At 41.0% G+C, this 11,178-nt stretch overlaps 1 protein-coding gene across 1 annotated transcript in view; it reads left to right on the forward strand.

The window, feature by feature from the left end:
- KLF7 (KLF transcription factor 7) overlaps window positions 1-11,178 on the forward strand; it is a 109,299-nt gene that overhangs the window by 29,667 nt on the left and 68,454 nt on the right. The gene's annotated exons all lie outside the window — the stretch shown is intronic.

Here is an 11,178-nt window from a genome sequence, read left to right on the forward strand (position 1 = left end):
AGGGAAAGATGGACAATAAACATGAAAACAAATAATTTAGATCTTTCCAGGGCTTGGTAAGTAACTAAAAAACAAATAAAACAAGGTAGTCTGAGGGAGAATGAATAGGGCGTTTGGGTTAGTTTATCTAGACAGATCAAAGGACTCTCTGAATAGGTGGCAATTAAACCAAAACATAACAGATTAAAGGAAAGCAGGTATGCCATGACCTGGGGAGTCTGGATTCTGGGGTGCAGGAATAGCAGGCACTGTGGCCCTGAGCTTGGTGTGTTTGTGTGAATGGAAGGGGAGGGTAAGAGGTGAAGAAAACAAGACTGGTTTATGTAGGATCTGATTTGCCAGGGCGAGGAAGTAAGCGTGATGGCAGGCCACTGAGTACTATCAGCAAGCACTTGAGCTGGAAGGGGTCTTGAGAGGGCGGTTCAGTCACTTTGCAAGAAGGAAATGAACTCCCTGCTCAGGGTCAGTAGTTGAGTGGGAAGGGAAGAGGCAGTGTTGGAAAGGGAGGTGTTGAATCTGATTCCCTGGCCAGGTTCTTTTTACCAATACAAATGAGAGTTGGACAGCACCTTGTCCACTTGTGTTTATGGCTTCTCTTCCTGGTGGTTTCTGGAGGCCAGAGGAGAAAAGATGAAGTGGCAGGAGGAAGAGGAACATTCTCTGAGATGAGGAAGTGGCTTTTACTTCCTACACAGGGCTGCCCTATGGCCTTGTAGGAATCTAAATGTGCCTCTCATTTGGGAATGCTGGGTGTATCCCAGACAGTAAGCATTTAAACTTTTTTTTTTTCTTTAATGAAAAACATTGAAGAGACAAGTTAATATCACCTGTAGTTAAATATTAAAATACTGCTGAAGCCTACAAGGACTGTTGTTGGTTATATATGCATACATATTGTTTCTGGTGTTCTTTTGGTGGAGGAAGAATTTTGGGCTTGTATCATACTCTTCGACCCCTGCCTGACCAGAATTGTGATCAAATGTGTTGACATCTTGACTGAATTGTCTGTTTGAGAGTTGCTTCATTCATTCATTCATTCATTCATTCATTCGACAAGACAAACGCTTGAATCAGGCCATGAGTCAAAAACAAGTCCGGGTGTCTTTGAGGAGCCCACATTCTAGTGAAGATTATATTTAGATGCTGGCGAGGCTCATATCCATGGTGAACCAGAGAATTCGTTTCATAGTATCTGTAAACTTAGGTTAGTGAGTGTCTTAAGCTTCATGAGCGAGGCCATGAGGTCCCTGTGAAGGGGCCAAAGACCACCTTCTTCTGGGTTTTGCAGCCTCCTTCCTCTCACCAGCCAGTTGGTCTGTTCCTTCGAACCTGTTCTGAATGAGCCATTCCCATGTTTCTTTACCCTTCCACCACTATTTCATGGCCTCCTGGAACTCCAGACTAGTAGGTTCCTGAGAACCCCCATCCATTCACCTGGTAGGTGAGAAAACAGCCCAGTGAAGTAGATCATGCAGCCGGAGTCCCCTGCTCACTTAACCTTTTCCACTCAACAGCTTTGCTTTACCTTGATAACTATTTGGTGTTTTTATCTTCCCTTTCCGTGCCCTTGATATATTTATTTTCTTCTTAGATGTATAATGAAAAGAACGCATCATATATTGGCTATAGCATCCATAGTGTGTTTCAGGCCCTGTTATACGCGCTTGACACTTGAGAGTGATTGAACTCTCACACACTTCTGCGTTGTAGGTTCTTCTGTTACCTCACTTTACAGATGAGGAAACTGAGGCAGAGCGGTCAAGTAACTTGCCCAGCAGTGATGTGAGCTAGTAAGTGGTGCAACCTGATTTTGGACCCAGGCAGCCTGTCTCCAGGGCCAACTCTTAACGCCCTTGCTTCTTCCTTTCAGGGTACACAGGGCCTGTTTCCTTAACTGGGGTGAGCAGCACAGTGGCACACCACACAGGCACCTTCAATATTTTGGGAAGTTGATTCCAAGGACCATGAATTAAGTAAATGTACAACCATCTATGTCAGGAAAAGCGGCTTAGGCCTTGGTCTCATTATGTCTTTGGCTGTCACTTTTCGAAGTCTGAGGAGCAAAACAAACATTCCTCTTAGTGCCCCTGTGTTGTCTTCAGCGTTCCACAGTGGAAATGCTTAAATTCTCTTGGTTCTGAAAATATCCTCTGTGATCACCAGCCACTAAATTGCATCTGCCACTGAGGGCCCCGATGGGATTTGAACCTGTTGTTCTTGGGAAATTCAAGCTTCGAGTGGGTTTGTGTGTGTGTGTGTGTGTGTGTGTGTGTGTGTGTGTGTACATTGTACACCTGAGCAGCTGTGCTTTGGGGTGAAAAACAGTCATGTATGTATACGTATTTTTTATGGGAGGTAGAGGAAGGATATATTTAATTTACCCGACTGAGAAGGATATAACAATGGTCCAGAAGGGAGTCAATGAAATGAGCTTGCTTTAAAAAAAAAAAAAAAAAAAATCCCAGTAGCCTGAGTCAGCCTGTGCAAGTGATTTGGGAGAGGAAGGGGAGATGATGTCATGGGTTCGGCATGTTCCGATCTTGGCCACTCAGTGCAGAGGGGCCCGGGGAGTTTGGGGAGGGTGTGTGCGTGTGTGTGCAAAGTTCACAGGAGCGGGTAGGGGGGTGAGTAAGAGCGGGTTGTAAAACAGGATTAATAACCCCTTGTCAGACCTTTCCCTGTTACTGTGTTTTTCAGTAATTTTGGTTTGAATGAAGGCTCTCTAGCCAATTAATGTTTATTTGTTTCCTTTGGCAAGACCCATTGGGGGAAGGGATGAGATTGGTGAATTTAAAATTTTTGTTTTGTTTTTGCATTTTGGAGGAAGAGGCAAGTAACGTGAGTGTGGGTTTTCAATGAAGGCTCCCCTGCCCACCCGCCCCCTCCCAGCCCCAGTCCACCCCTTTAAGAGGCAGGAGGCAAGACATGGCCAGCTGGTGCCTTGAACTGACACAGGTGCAGAGGCAGTGGGGGGGGGTGGTGAGCCAAGAATAATTACAGGTTTCTGAACCATCAGGCCCCTCCTGACACAAGCGCTCATCGCAAAAACTGCTCTTTATGGAGAATTAATGGTGAAGCTGAGCAACTGTCAGGATCATTGTTCTTGCGAAGCATCACTCCTCAGGGGGGAGGCCTTCTCCCAAGTCCTTGGGCTCGTATGAGTTGCTGGAGTAGGGGGCCCTTCTTCTTGAGCAGGGACTGGTTGGCCTTCTCCCGCACAGTGATGGGCTTTTCCTTTGGGGGTGTCTCTTGTACATTTTTCTTCTTTTTTAAACCACACTCTCAGCCCAGATCTGGGTCTTTGCTCTAGTGTAGGATGATTTTTCATTGACTATTAAGGCATGAATTTTATTTTGTCTATGAAAGTATAATAACTGAAGCAGAGATATCTAATGAAACTTATTTTCAAGCTCCAAAGTAACAAATGTGATTTCCTCCAGTGTGTGTCAAGCTAAATGGAGACTTAGCTGGGAAGTAAGCTGATAGCGGACCCCAGCATGTTCTGTGATCTAGCTGTGATGAGCAGTGGTGTCTCTCCACCACTCAGAAGTTGAATTTAGTTATAGTTCAGTGGCCAAGTGAGAGCGAGTGATCCTCCTTAAGGGCTGATGGAGGGTAGGTGCAGTAATTGTAGGTAGAGGCCAGAGTGATAGACTTCTCATTGGTGTGTTCTGAAAAGTAACAGATGGAAGAACAACCCTGAACCAAGATAGGATGGCCTCTCGTGCATGGGCCACCTTGTCCCTAGTGGACACTGAATTTTAAGGGTCACAGACACTGTGAAGGAGGAAGGAGCTCTTCCAGGTTGTTGGAGGCCTGGGAGACAAGGAGCACAAGACGCGGGCCCCAATTCTGCGCAGGTTACATGGCTGTAAAATTCGCCTTAACTCTTAATTCGGATTTGAGTTGTTTGGTGGTTGTTGGTTCGTTTGTTTTTAATGCGCTGCAACTAAGGAATCCTTGGGAGATGAAAGGGGTATTTGAGGCTGTCTGTTTCAGAGACGTCACGCTCTCCCCAGGCCTTTCATTTTGTCTCCTTTCTCCCCAGCCTCCCCAAAGGAAAAATATACAACAAATATTTTCTTTGTATGTTGAAAATAGTTGGGGGAGGAGAAACACTGAAGGGGTTTTGGTAGAGATTTCCCAACTTTCATGTTTGTTTAGAATTCAGTTAATTTTCATAGCACTGTCTCTCAGAATTTACAGATTACTAGAGGGAAATACTTAATTTGGTTTCAGCTCCAGCAACCAATCGATGTGAGAGACAGTGGGAAGGAATGGCATCTTACACTGGTTACAGTGCTGTGGTGGTTTTGTGGAGTTCAGCAGTTCTGACAGTGATGGGTAATACTGTTGTACCTCTGGGGTGTGCTATTGATGTGGGTTCTTTTTTTTTTTTAACCTAATAGCTAAAAAACGCAGTAAGAGATTTTCACTTATACCATATACTTGCTCACCCACAATTTCTAGACAGAATTTATTCTCTCCTAACCTTCCACCCAAATATCTTCTGTCAGTGAAAGTCAAGAAAAAGTGAATGTTTGTTTAAAATCTCTCTCTAGGTCTTACAAGTTGGATTCCTGTCACTGGTTCATACCTCCTCTCTGCTATGATTTAGGTTCACTGTTACATTCTCCCCCTCAGAACTGCTTTGAAATGTCGAAACCCAGGAAGATGGGCAAAAAGTTGAGGTGCCTGTTATGTGAGGTTCTCCCGTAGGCTTACTGAGTTTATCAATTATGGTGCTTCCTTGCCCCTCCCCCAGTCCCTCAGAAAAATGGTACCAGAACTCTGGCCATGCTTTCAACTTCCTTTCCCATCTTTCAACTCTGACCTAATTTAAAAAGACTAGAAAATGTGTCAGAACCATTACATCATACCATCCTTTGAAGGGGGGAAAAAAAAATCACAAAGTTCCCGTGAATATCAATCTTCGCAATCCTATAGAGTTTTCGAGTCGGCTTGGAGTTAGAAGAATAAAGATTTTGCCAAAAAGTGTGAAGTGTGAACTTAGTTAATAATATGTTAGAAAGAATGAGTATTTTAGAAGACTGCTTTACAAAAGAAGCACAAATTACCCTACTGTCAGTAGCTTGTTTTGTGTCACTTTGAATTTCCATTCTGGGTTGTGCCTGAATTTCAGAGCACAGAAAAGTAATTAAGCTTTGGGACACTCCCAGGAGAAAGGTAAGAGTTTCCTCTCCCTGTTTATATACTTCAGACTCTTCGGGGACTGTGGTACCATGGTTAATAGCACGTGACAAAACCACACATAATAAATGTCAGGAAGGGGCTCCCATGGGCAGCCAAGTGCAGTTCACCTGCGTGTGCAGTTACCTGGGTGAGCATTCTTTCTGGGAACCAAAATTCACCCCTTTCTTGCTGGAAGCATCGGCATTATCATTATCATCAGCATCAGTAGGTCAAGGTCTGATCTCAGAAGCATGACTTTGCAAGTTTCCATGAAGGAGATTGCTGTTATCTCCCCATATTTTTGCCTCTATGTTCTTTCCCCGATTTGTTTGATCTCTTTGTTCTTTTAACTCTTGGATCTTTTAAGTGAATGAAATAGGTGGAATACTTGGAATGAAGGGCAGCTGGCTAAAGGGAACACAAATGACTGATAATTGATTATGAACATAGGTAGTAGTGTAGGTGGCACTTTATTTCAATGACTGTATTATTCCAGAAAGAAGTCATTAGCAAAATGCCATTTCTTTTATTTCTTCTATTTCTTTTTTGACTCACTAACTCAAGTATATGTGGATCCAAAGACTACAAATAACTACTCCTAATGACACAGTTATTGAGTGGTGGCAAGAATATTGGACCAATGGCTTTGTCTTATGTTCTAATTAAAAGACAGAAAAAAAATCTAGAACTTTTTATGTTTTAAAAACATTTGGCTTTAAAGGGATGGCATTGAGGAGGCTGGACTAGAGTCTGCCCCAACCAAACATGGGTATAGTTTCAGCGGTGGTGATGGCTGGGGGTTGTGAGGTAAGCTTATGTTTTAGAAAGTTCTTACAGTGCTACACCACTTCAAAAACTTAGACATACCTCCCATCTGAGATAGCAAAGGTAGAATTTAGCTCTAAAAGATTATTTTTATTGTTTGAGACCTATGTGATTTAAACAATATGGTCATTGCTTTTAAGGAGATCATAATCTTAATAAACCAAACATGCTACCAATTTATGGACCCTTAGATTCATTTTGGAGACACCGTTCAATTGTCCAGGATTGAGGAGGGTTGTCTTTCAACACTTGACAGCCAGCATATTTTCTTAACTCTGTGTTTCCTAAATCAGGCTTCCTGAAAAAGATAGACTTTATGCTGAACTTTGGATGAAAGAATGATTAGTGGGAGAGAAAATAAAAGATTGTGTCAAGCATATGGGCATGAGGGGAAGTTAAGGAGAGGAAAAATAGGTGAGGGAAACCCTTTCGGGGAGGGTTTTAGGGGAAATGGCAAAAGCGCCTGGAGATATTTGCAATCTTGACTGGCAAGTTTCATGTAAATTATGATGAGATTAGGACAGGTTGAACAAGAGCCATTTGGTAACCTTGGCATCATCATGCCCACATATGACCCAGTTTCTTACATATTTCTTGATCCTGTGAACGTAACTACCTCTTGCCAACAGCAGGGAGATTTTGGTGAACTTAATTTGTCCTGCAAGACTTGGATTATCCTGTTTTCTGTCAAATTCTGCCTGTGGATCCTATCATAGAAGTAGCAGGTATGGCAGTTAACAGGTTTGAATTTTTTTCTTTTTTTTAAAACTAGGTCTTGGATTATCATTTTAATAAGCATGTTTCAACAGGAAGGCTATGAAGAGAATGGAGAGTATTTTAAAATATTTCAGGGTGATCATTTCAAAACCAAATTCAGGTGATGTTTGTTAGGAAACTAGAAGAAGCCATGCATTTCAAAATTGAGATATCGGACAGCCTCCACAAAACTCATCTGTGACTCATAAATAATAAGAAAGTCACTTTGCACCTGGGTGCGTTTCCTCCCCATTGCTGACGGTAGTGGATTTTTGAGAAGGTGGAGGCTGATCCAGTGGCTCAAGCCCTAAGTTGTATTGTTAGGTCAGGCTGAGGAAAGCCTCATTTCTCCAAGGTGAGGTACCAGACAGCCATGATTTATGTCATTAAATTGACATCTGCTGACTCCAATTTGGAGTTTGCTGGCTAGTGTCGTTGGGACAGAGTAAATCTCTGGTTCTGGTGGACAAACAAACATTTGAACTCTGTATCGAAATTTGCAATCTGGAGACACTCCTAGTGTGCCGATGGGCATTACTTTTCTCTCTCTCTCTCTCTCTCTCTCTCTCTCTCTCTCTTTTGAAAGTATTTAGACTTATAGTAAGTCGCAAAAATTGTACATAGAGTTCCTGTTTACACTCTTTGCAGCTTCCCTTAATGTTACATAATCATAATACAAGTATCAGAACAAGAGATTAACCTTGATAAAATACCATTAACTAATTTATACACTTTATTTGAATTACATTATTTTTCCCACCGGTGTCCTTTTTCTCATCCAGGATCCAGGCAGGGATCCATTGCATTTAGTTGTCTTATCTCCTTAGTTTCCTGCAATCTGTGACAGCTTCTCCTTTGTTCCTCATGACCTTCATACTTTGAAAGAATACCGGCCAGTTATTTTGTAGAATGGCCCTCAATTTGTATTGGTCTCATGTTTTCTCATGATTAGATTGAAGTTAGGTACTTTTGGCACGAATGGCACAGGATAATGTTGTGCCCTTTTCAGCCTATCATGTCCGGGGAGCATGATATCAATATGCTGCAAAATTTCATCATATGGTGAAGGTGGTACATGCCAGGTTTCTCTACTGTAAAATTATTATTTTTTTCTTTGTAATTAATAAATGTCTTGTTGGGGGGGTGCTTTGAGACTAGGCAAATATCTTGTTTCTCATTATACCTTCACCTATTAATTTTAACATCCATTGGTGATTCTTGCCTGTACTCATTACTACTTTGTTGTTTGACTAATGGTGATTTTCTATTTCAATACTTCTATTTTCAATACTTCTATGTTTATTAATTACTATAAGTAGGAGCTGATCTATCTCCTCCATTTATTTATTTATTCAACCGTTTATTTATATCACTATGGATTCATGGATATTAATCGTATTCCATGGGTTAGAATCTGTTATCATTATTCATTTTTGTTGCTCACATTGCCTAGATTTGGACTTTGAGAACTCCTTCAAGTTGGCTCATGAGTCTTTTTGACATGCCCCCATCACTTTATGAGCACTTCCTTACCTTCTGGTACAACAGTATATTCTAGTCTCATCTTTATTTTCTTTGCCTCAGCCTTTCAATCAACTATTTCTCCAAGGCACTCTGGTTCCCTTTATTGGATAGTGATATTTAGAAACCAAGATCTTCATGCCAGGTGTGCTTACTGCTACTGGGGTGTCTTTGCTTGTAGACTCTTCTCATTGACGGAGCTAGGAAATACATGTATATATACACATACATGCATATACACATTTATTTCTATACATACCTCTGTGTGTATATGTATTAAAATCTCTGAGTAAATACTGATACCTTAAATTCCAATTAAACATCATAGGCATTTCTTAAGGGAGTTCTTATAATTATTTTTCAAAAACATTGGTGATAAACTGTCTCTTTTGCTTGGAAATAATCTAACATTGAAATCTTCCTCATCATTAACATTTTAGTCTCCAACACTCCTGTTGAGTTTCTGGTTGACAAAGTCTTCTTTTCTATCTAAGCTTTATCGCCAGCAAATATTACAAGAAGTAGATTTCTCAAGGCAAAAATATTCCATAATGATTTCAGAGGGCTAGTCAGCACATTCTGATGGGTACTCATGCTTCTCTAACTCTCAGATGGAATAATAATGCCTTGTATTGGGATTGCAGGTGATAGCCTCTCTTAAGTGGTCCAGATTTTCTCACATTTTAGTGATGGGAAGTATCTCCATCCTTAGATAATTAGTGTGATCCATGTGTTCTGGGATTCAAACTAGGGCATACTGGGTAGGTTTTTTTTTTTTTTCTTCGGTACGCGGGGCCTCTCACTGTTGCAGCCTCTCCCGTCGCGGAGCACAGGCTCCGGACGTGCAGGCTCAGCGGCCATGGCTCACGGGCCCAGCCGCTCCGTGGCATGTGGGACCTTCCCGGACCAGGGCACGAACCCGTGTCCCCTGCATCGGCAGGCGGACTGTCAACCACTGCGCCACCAGGGAAGCCCTGGGTAGGTTATTTTTTATCCTCCCTGAAGAGTGTGTAAATGTATTTAGAATATCTCAGTTCCTTAGAATCCTGAGTATGAAGAGATCTGAGCTTCCTGATAATCACAATTTCTTAGTGACTTTTGATTCTTTGAGCTAAAAATATGTAAGATGACATGACATCGAAAAGCTCTATCCACAGACACTGGTGACTGTGGGTGTGAAATCGTCCTTGTGTGTGAGGCCGGGAACTGCCTCAAGGACCTCTTATAACCCATGATTCAGCTGATTTCTACCTGAAACATATCTGTGTCTCTATGGTCTGGTTCTGCTCTTTGGGCAAAGCTAGAGGAGTATTACAATTATGTTCTAGAAGACATGTATTAGTGGTCATTTCTAGGATTGCTAGCCTCAGCCTAGTCCAGGTTAGGGTCAGCAGGTGGCTTTTGTAGAGTGGAGTAGAATAGAATGATCAAAATAATAGTATAAATTTGATTTTATCTTTGTTTGATAGACATTATGTACCTGATGGGTACCAGACACTGTACTTGGCTGATGATGGTTTAAAAAGGGAAGGGGAGGTTTCAGGGGTAATATCTGATAACTCAGAAGTGAATTGACTGGGGCTAACACTGAGGGTTTCAATATTGGAAAGAAGTAAATGATAAGTTTTAGCAATGAGATGGAAAAATGAAAGGGAAAATCTCTGAAACATAGAATTCAGAAAAGGGGCAAATAAGGATAAGACAAATTCCTAGACCTGAGAAGGTGGTAGTACTTGTTTCAGATATAAAGTGGTGGGAAGCTACTCAGCAAGAGCTATTATTTAATCAATAAGCAAAATAGAATCAAACTTACTTTTCCAATAAGCTTTACTTGATTAATACCTCCATAATATAGAGTACAGAATTCACTGTCCACTCATCCCGTAAGAACTTATCAACATACTTTATTGTTGTTATTTGGTACCACTTTGCTTATAAGTTCATATAATTTTTAGCTTGTAATTGTTTATTCTGCACCTACATCACATGGATCTATCACTGTCTTCTCCTTCTAACATACAGAAAGCCTTGCACCTTGCTGTGAACACAGTAGTTGAGTGAACACTTGTGACATGAGGGTTGAATGAAGATTGGAACCATTCATTAGTTTATCCTATTAAAAATCAATAGTGAGACCCAAAGGTGATTCATTGTTAAAAATCTGCTTTTCTTACTCAGTAATGCAGAGTTTTACCAGAAGGCTGATTAAAAACCAATCTTTTGAAATGTCACCAAAATAAAATCCTTGACAGATACAGCACAACTGGGTATATCATTAAAATAGATTCTTAACAGAATAAAAACCTAGAATCAGAACACTGGTTGAAAACATAGAAGCTCTACAGAGGCAGTAAATTAGGAGCTAGTCACATTTTAAATTTGCCATCAGTGTTTCTTTGTTGAAGCCCCAGAAGTTAGAGCAAATTGAACTGATAGTATAAGTTAGCACCATGGTTTTCTACCAGATTCTGGAAGAGTAGGATTAAGTGAGGAGAGCTTTTAGGTTATAAACTTAAAATCCGCTTTGGCCATAAAAGCGCTTCCCCCATCTTACAAAGACTTACATGCACCATGGATGAAGATTTGTTGAAACTCTGAACCTTTCTGTTCTTTTGGTTTCTCTTTCCTCACTTCTTTACCAGGTGAAAACTTTATATTGAAATAGATTGTGTCTTATCTGTACCAATTCAAATAGCTATGATTGAACTTATTTTTTATCGTGGAGTCAGAGATGTCAAGCTATTGTAATGGGACTCATGCTCCTTGCCACACAGTATGTAGCAATTGTATTTTGAATAACTTGCTGTAAACAATGGGGGTTTTGTCATGTGCATCAAAGGTTTTATACAAGGCGTTCTTTAGAACAGTGTCCATTCCTGCTGG

This window comes from Lipotes vexillifer, unplaced genomic scaffold, assembly GCF_000442215.2.
Source record: "Lipotes vexillifer unplaced genomic scaffold, Lipotes_vexillifer_v1.1 scaffold341, whole genome shotgun sequence".
Lineage (NCBI taxonomy): Eukaryota > Metazoa > Chordata > Mammalia > Artiodactyla > Lipotidae > Lipotes > Lipotes vexillifer.